Raw genomic sequence first — 8,736 nt, 5'->3', positions numbered from 1 at the left:
TATCTGTCCCCATACACAAAAATTAACTCTAAATGGATCAGAGACCTAAATGTAAAACCTCAAACCATAAGAACCTTAGAAAATGCATGACATACGCTTATGGGAATTGGAACTGGCATCCAATTCCGGCACAAAACCCGAAACTCACAGTCCATAAGAGATAAGATAGACAAATGGGACCTCATTAAACTGACAAGCTTCTGCAAAGCCAAAGAAACCATCAAGAGAGCAGGGAGACAGCCCCACAGACTGGGAAAAGGTATTTGCCAACTCCATCTCTGACAAAGGCTTAACATCTTGGATCTACAAGGAACTCAAACGTGCTGAGAGGAAAAAAACAAACAACCCCATTACAAAGTGGGTAAAAGATATGAACAAACACTTCTCAAAGGAAGACATCCGAGCGGCCAACAGACACATGAAGAAATGTTCACCCTCACTAATCATCAGGGAGATGCAAATCAAAACCACACTGAGATACCACCTAACTCCAGTCAGAATGGCAATTATCAATAACTCAAAAAATAACAGTTGCTGGAGAGGGTGTGGCAAAAAGGGAGCACTTCTACATTGTTGGTGGGAGTGTAAACTAGTGCAACCTCTGTGGAAAGCAGTGTGGCAATTCCTAAAAGCTCTAAATATCAGCCTCCCATATTACCCCGCAATCTCCCTACTGGAAATATACCCTGAAGAGTTCAAATCACTCTATCAAAAAGATACCTGCACACGAATGTTTATCGCAGCATTGTTCACAATAGCAAGAACCTGGAACCAACCATACTGTCCATCAAAAGAGGACTGGATTAAAAAAATGTGGTACATATACACGATGGAATACTATGCAGCCCTAAAAAAGAACAAAATCATGAATTTTGCAACAACCTGGATGGAACTAGAGTCTATAATACTGAGTAACCTCTCACAGAAACAAAGATCTGAGTATCACATGTTCTCACTCATATAGTGGACCTTGATCATCCAACGTATTACCACAAGAAAATGACTGACAGTTGTGGGAAACTATGGGGGAAGGGGAAGGGAGATGGGATTAATGGTAGTAAACATCTGTCTGGGGATGGGGAGACACCTGATATCAACAAAGGTGCCTGAACGAAGCATATTTGTATACCTAACCCTTAACTGTACCCCACAATATCATAATAAAAATATTGATTATATAAAAAAAGAAAATAAGAAAGTTGTTAAATCTGATCTCAGTTTTCATCTTAGGGAACTAGAAAAATAGCAAATTAAATGTGAAGTAACCACAGGAAAGGAAGTAATAAAAATAATGGCAGAAATCAATGAAATAGAAAGCAAGAAAAATAGAGAAAATGAATGAAACCAAAAGTTGATTTTTTGAGAAAAATCAATACAATGCTGTTGATAAGACTGCAAGGAAATGGTCATTTGCAGGCATTTTTATTGGTAATGCCAATGGAACAAACTTGGCACATCCAACCAAACTACATATGTGTTTACCTTTTGAGCCACTTTTAGTAATTTACCCCGAAGATACTTTGACAATGAACAGAAATGTATATCCACAGATTTATTTATTGAAGCATTACTTGTAATTACAAAATACTGCAAACAACCTACATACCCAAGCATAGCATAGAAGAGTGTTTGAATAAAGTATGGTACATCCACATGATGGAATACTATTCAGCTATGAAAAAGAATGAATATCTCTATAGATAGATGAGGAGGGATTCTTAGAATATATTGCTAAGCGAAAATATAAAAGTATAAAAGAATATATATATACACACACATACATACATACAATGTGGGTGGACTACCTTATGTGGAAAAAAGAATGGGACATAAATATGTGAGTAAAAAGAAGCACATGGAAGATAAATTTATGAATTCAACATATGCAATGAATGGGTGGTAATAGGGTAGGAAGGATTGAGAGTGTCTGGAAGTAGGAATGACACTTCTGAATATATCTTATGTGTGTGTGTGTGTGTGTGCACGCACACAGTCCTGACCTTTGGAACAATATCAGTATTTCACATACTCAAAAGAAAGAAAACAAATTGGGTGGAAATTCTAATATTGACTACAAAGAGAACAAATTAACTAACTCAAGTAACTTTTAAAATACTATACTTGGACTACATGTTCTCAGAATAGAGACAAAGAATAATACTCAATAGATATTGAACTCTAGTTAGACTTTATTTAGTGGATTCATGGGTTAGCAATTCTGAAATACCTTTTGTACATCTAGGATTGACAAAATAAGTAAATATCTTACGGTCATAGGGAGACAGGTTTCTTATTGTTAGAGAAAGGAGTTACAATTACTAAAAGGAGGAAAGTTTGTATGAACCCTGTGGTGTTATGTTGGAATGAGAGATACTACAGTGAACTCATGATTTTTAATAAATCTAGGGAGCTAGATGTATAAATTGGCATAGATATATGCGTGGTTGTGTATAATGCATATGTGTGTCCTCTGAGAAGGCCTAGAATCAGTCATCCCAGTAGCAATGAACACACCTAGCTCCCAGGTCTTGGTTTCTAGATACCATTCTCTACGAAGAGGAAGCTGGGTTCCTTAGAGAAATGATTAATTCCAGCTGTGGGGCAAGGGAAATACAAGGTAATGTAATGTCATGGTTCCAGAAAATAAGGAAGTGCTTACAAAAGACTGGGGACATGACAAGAAGACGCAGGAGCCATCTTGAAGGGATTTCTAATGACCAAGTCTGGGACAATTTGAGCATCCATTAATGATAGTAAAGGATTATAACCCATTAAATATGAATCCATGAGTTTGTACTTTAACAAACAAATAGATAAAATCATAATTTGGCAGCCATTGTAGTAATAACTCATTTGGGCAAGAATCATCAATGTGTGCTTAAAGTAGTGGGTGAAAGTTTGAGAGGAATAGGATATTTATATAGTCCCAAACTGTTACCCATAAATTAATTACAGAGGTAAGAGTAGTAACTTTACAATGGTAAGGCACCACTGTTATCAGGAAATCAAAGAACATCAACCATAATGGGACAAAGTGACACCATGTATCTCCTGCCTTGCTTCCCTGAAAAGAACAAGCATCATTTCTATGGTTGCCCTCCAAAAAAAAACACACAACCTGAGTCTATTTATGGGGAAGCATCAGACAAACCCAATTTGGGAGACATTCTACAACAACAAGCCTATATGCTTCAAAAATATCAATTTCATTTTTTAAAAAAAAGTTTGAGAAATTTTTTATTCAGGAGACAAATGTAATGTGTAATCTGGACTGTATTCAGACAATTGTCACAATTTGAGTATGAAAAACAAACATTGGGGAAAGGATACCCTATTCAACAAAAGGTGTTGGGGAAACTGGCTAAACATATGAAGAAGAATGAAACTGGACTCCTATGTATCACCGTATACAAAAATGGACTTAAAATGGATCAAGGACTTAAATGTAAAACCTCAAACCATAAAAATCTTAGAAGAAAACCTAGGGAACACGTTCCTGGACATTGGCCAATGTGATGCATTCATGACCAAGTCCTCAAAAGCGAGTGCAGCAAAAACTAAAATTGAGAGATGGTACCTTATCAGCTAAAAAGTTTCTGCACAGCAAAAGAAACCATCCAGAGAGTAAAGAGACAACCCACAGAATGGGAGAAAATATTTGCAAACTATGTATCCAACAAAGACTTAATATCCAGAATTTATAAGGAACTCAAACGATTTGACAGAAAACACACACACACACACACACACACACACACACACACACACACACAATCCCATTAAAAAGTGGGCAAAGGACATGAACAGGGAACATGAGTCCTGCCATCTTGCTCTCCTCTACCAGCACCAAGAGCTTCACCACTCGCCCAACCACCTTCTCCACCAACTACTGGTCCCTGGGCTCCATCCAGCCGCCCATCCTTTGGCCCACCAGCAGCGGGGTCAGCATGTATGCAGGTGCTGAAGGCTTGGCTCCTGGATTTCTGTGTCCTGCTCCACCAGCTTCTGAGGTGACTGGTGGCCCAGAGTCCTGGTCACGAGGATGGTCGTTGGTCTGGGAGACATCCAGAGCGAGAAGGAGAATGACCGCCTGGTCTCGTACCTGGAGAGGGTGAGGAGCCTGGAGACTGAGAACCAGAGGCTGGAGAGCAAAATTCTGGAATATCTGGAGAAGAAGGGACCTCAGGTCAGGGACTGGGGGCATTTCTTCAAGACCATTGAGGACCTGAGGGCTCAGATCTTTGCAACTTCTGTGGACAATGCCCCCAATCGTTCTGCAGATGGACAACGCCTTTCTTGCTGCTGATGACTTTAGAGTCAAGTGTGAGTCAGAGCTGGCCATGTGCCAGTCTGTAGAGAGCGACATCCATGGGCTCCGCCAGGTCATCGATGACACCAACGTCACCTGGCTGCAGCTGGAGACAGAAATCGAGGCCCTCAAGGAAGAGCTGCTCTTCATGAAGAAGAACCACAAGGAGGAAGTAAAAGACCTACAAGCCCAGATTGCTAGTGCTGGGTTGACCGTGGAGGTAGATGCCTCCAAAGCTCAGGACCTCAGCAAGATCATGGTGGACATCCAGGCCCAGTATGACAAGCTGACTCAGGAAAACCGAGAGGAACTGGACAAGTACAAGTCCCAGCAGATGGAGGAGAGTACCACAGCAGTCACCACGCAGTCCGTCGAGACGGTAGCTGCCGAGATGACACCGGTGGAGCTGAGGTGTATGGCACAGTCCTTGGAGATCAACCTGGACTCAATGAGAAATCTGAAGGCCAGCTTGGAGAACAGTCTGAGGGGAGTGGAGGCCCACTACGCCATTCAGATGGAGCAGCTCAATGGCACCCTCACTGCTGTACCTGGAGTCGGAGCTGGCACAGACCCTGGCAGAAGGCCGGCGACAGGCCCAGGAGTACAAGGCCTTGCTGAACATCAAGGTCAGGCTGGAGGCTGAGATCGCCACCTACCGCCGCCTGCTGGAGAACGGGGAGGACTTCAGTCTCGGGGATGCCCTGGACAGCAGCATCTCCTTTCAGACCATCCAAAAGACCACCACCCGCAGGATAGTGGATGGCAAAGTGGTGTCTGAGACCATTGACGCCGAAGTTCAGAGGTGCTGAGGCAGCAGGAGCACGATACTCTGCGAGGAAGAAGGAGGCCAATAAGAAGTTCAGAGGTCAACAAAACAAAACAAAACAAAACAAAACATTAACAGACACTCTCAAAGGAAAACATACAAGCAGACAACAAACATATGAAAAAATGCTCAGCATCACTAATCAGAGAAACACAAATCAAAACCATAATGAGATATCACCTCACACAGGTCAGGATGGCTATTATTAAAAAGTCAAAAAACAACAGATGTTGGGAAGTCTTCCGAGTAGAGGGAATGCCTGTACACTGCTGGTGGGAATGTAAGGTAGTTCAATCCCTGTGGAAAGCAGTTTGGCGATTTCTCATAGTACTAAAAACAGAGCTACCATTTGACCCAGCAATCCCACTTTTGGGAATATATCCAAAGGAGCATACTACCAAAAAGACACTTGCACGTGTGTGTTCATTGCAGCACTATTCACAATAGTAAAAACATGAAACCAACCCAGGTGCCTATCGACAGTGGGCTGGGCAAGGAAAATGTGGTACATATACACTGTGGAATATTGCACAGTCATAAAAAAGAACAAAATCATGGCATTTGCAGTAACATGGATGCAGCTGGAGGCCATCATTCTAAGTGAATTATCACAGAAACAGAATAACTCATGCTTTCACTCATAAGTGGGTACTAAACACTGAGCACACAAACACAAGGATGGGAACAATAGACACCAGGCACTGCTAGAGAAGGGAGGGCGAGAGGGAGGGAGGAGGAATAAGTGATGCAAACCACCCATTGGGTACCATGCTTACCACTGGAGGAGAGGCAGGCTTGTCAGAAACCTAAACCTTGTCTTCTTGCAATATACCTATGCAATAAATTCTCATAGGTACCCCATGATTCTAATTTTTTTTAAAGTCAGAGTCTTATTCTGTCACCCAGGCTGGAAGTAGTGGCACAATCATGATTCACCACCACCTCCAACTCCTGGGTTCAAGCGATCCTCCAGAGAGAAAGGACCACTTCTACACTGCTGGTGGGAATGCAGACTAGTACAACCTCTTTGGAAGACAGTGTGACGATTTTGGAAAGAACTAGAAATTGACCTTCCGTATGACCCAGCAATTCCCCTATTGGGAAAATACCCGGACGAACTCAAACTATTCTATAAAAAAGATACCTGCACACGTATGTCTGTTGCAGCTCTATTCACTATAGCAAAAACATGGAATCGACCATGTTACCCATCGAAGCTGGACTGGATAAAAAAATGCGGTACATATACACAATGGAATATTATGCAGTCATAAAGAAGGACAAATATATGGACTTTGCAGCAACTTGGATGAATTTGGAGTCGATCATACTCAGTGATTTATCACAGAAACAAACAACTGAGTTCCATATGTTCTCACTCATAAGGTGACCTTGAACAATTATAATGCTATAAGAAAGTGATTGGCAGTAGTGGAAAACTGTTGGGGGGGTTGGGATTAGCAGTTGAGGGAAACTGCTAGGGGAGGGAAGGGCATACCTCATCAACTAAGGTACCTGCATGATCAATGTTTAAATACCTTACCCTGAATTGTACCCCACATCTTTATAATAAATAATAAATAAAGAAAGAAAGAATAAAAAAAGAAAATCTGAAAAAGAATGCAATAATCATTAAGGCGATGGAATTGGTATTTGAAAATCTGTCCACACAAAAGACCTTCTTCTTTCACTATGGCAGGTGACTTTGGCATACATGAGATCAAATGTCCAGGCAAGTCCAGGCTCAGTTTGTACAATTTATTCAGTTATTCAACAGATATCTATTGAATACCCACTATAGGCCAGACACTATTATAGATACTGGGAATATATCAGTGAGTACCATCAACAACAAAAAAGAGACAAAGTCTCTACTTTTGTGGTGCTTACAGTATACAATCAACACATTGTATAAATGATATGGCATGTTAGGAGGAAAACAGTACTATGGAAAAATAGAACTGGAAAAAGGGGATTGAGAAGAAAAAGAATGGGCCAGGCTGTAATTTGAAATAAAGGTATGTAAGATCAAGATTATGACCTTGAAACACCATTTCTCACAGAAAGGAACAGGGCTCTTTGGAGAAAAGGCTAATTCAAGGTCTGGGTCAAAAAGTATACTAGAAGAGCCTAGAATATGTTATTGCACCAAAAGAATGAGACAAAAACAAAACAGAACTCAGTTAATTAGTCACTACTGGAGGATGCTAACAAATCAATTTATTATTAATAAAATAGAGAAGTATAAAGACAAATCAAAAGAAACCAGAATGTATACTATTTTCTATACAAACTGTACCACTGATGACTCAAATAGTGCATGAGAAGATATTTCCTTTTATGGAAGTATTCTGGCTAATAAGTAAGAGAAGAATAATAGAATTAATCATCAGTGGCTGCCAGCATACAAAAGAGATACAATCAGATAATTTGTGCTAGTTTTATTATTTTTTTGGAGGCAGAGTCTTGCTCTGTTACCCAGGCTGGAGTGAAGCGGTGTGACCATAGCTCACTGCTGCCTCAAATTCCTGGGCTCACAAGATACTCCCTGCTCAGTCTTCCCAGTAGCCGACCTACAGGTGTATGCCACTACGCCTGGACAATTTTTAAACTTTATGTACAGATGAATCTTGCTATGCTTCCCAGACTGATGTGTTTTTTAATGGAGAAACAAACCAGTACGGTATTAGTGTACTAAGGCTGCCGTAACAAAATGCCATAAACTGTGTGTCTTCAAACAACAAATTTACTCTCTCAAAGTTCTGGAGTCAAAAACTCTGAAATCAAGGGGTCAGTAGGGTTGTGCTCCCCCCAGAGGCTTTAGGGGAGGATCTTTCCTTGCTTCTTCTTAGCTTCTGCTGGTTTCTAGCAATCTTTGATATTCTTTGGCTTATGGTGGCATAATTACAATATCTGCCTCCATGTTCACATGGCCATCTTTCCTCTATGTGTATCTATGCCCAAATTTCCCTCTTCTAAGGACACCCTAATCTAGTATGACCTCATCTTAACTTGATTACATCTACAAAGATCCTACTTCCAAATCAGATCATATTCACAGGCTCCAGGTGGGCATGAATTTTGGGGGACACTATTATACCCAGTAAACCACCCATGACATATTCTTGACAAACAAAAATCAAACCTTAATCTGTTCAAGTCTCCAGAGTCAACTAAAAATTTACAGAAAATACACGAGACTGAGTAACATGGTAAATGACATCACCAGGTAAAATCAGCCAACTCCAGACTGTGGGAAACTCCATGGGACAAACAACATGATATCTGCAACTAATAAATTGCAAGGAAAAAATACATGAAGGAGGAACCTATTGATTGAAAGAGATTTAGAGAAATGTCAGCCAATAGCTATGTCTTGACCTCATTTGGATTCCAGTTTGAACAAACTTTAAAATACACACACATTTATGACACATATGAGACAATTGGAGATTTGAACACTGACTTGAACATTCATCGATATTAAGGAATGTTGTGGTTTTAAAATGTGGAATAGTAGTATTGTGGCTCTATGTTTGGAAGAAAAGAGTTCTTATCTTTTAGAGACACATTCTAAATTTACAGATAAAATGGCTTGATG

General features: G+C 40.5%; 1 pseudogene across 1 annotated transcript; it reads left to right on the top strand.

The window, feature by feature from the left end:
- The first annotated feature begins 3,812 nt into the window (after window positions 1-3,812).
- On the top strand, window positions 3,813-5,168 carry LOC110596398 (annotated as a pseudogene). The gene has a single exon (XR_002482429.1). The product of XR_002482429.1 is annotated as a keratin, type I cytoskeletal 18 pseudogene (transcript).
- The last annotated feature ends 3,568 nt before the right edge of the window (window positions 5,169-8,736 follow it).

The sequence above is a fragment of the Carlito syrichta genome, unplaced genomic scaffold, assembly GCF_000164805.1.
Source record: "Carlito syrichta isolate Samal-C Ts95f unplaced genomic scaffold, Tarsius_syrichta-2.0.1 Scaffold308874, whole genome shotgun sequence".
In the NCBI taxonomy this organism is placed as follows: Eukaryota; Metazoa; Chordata; class Mammalia; order Primates; family Tarsiidae; genus Carlito; species Carlito syrichta.
The sequence above is the reverse complement of the archived record's forward strand: the minus strand, read 5'-3'. Positions and strand labels throughout refer to the sequence as shown.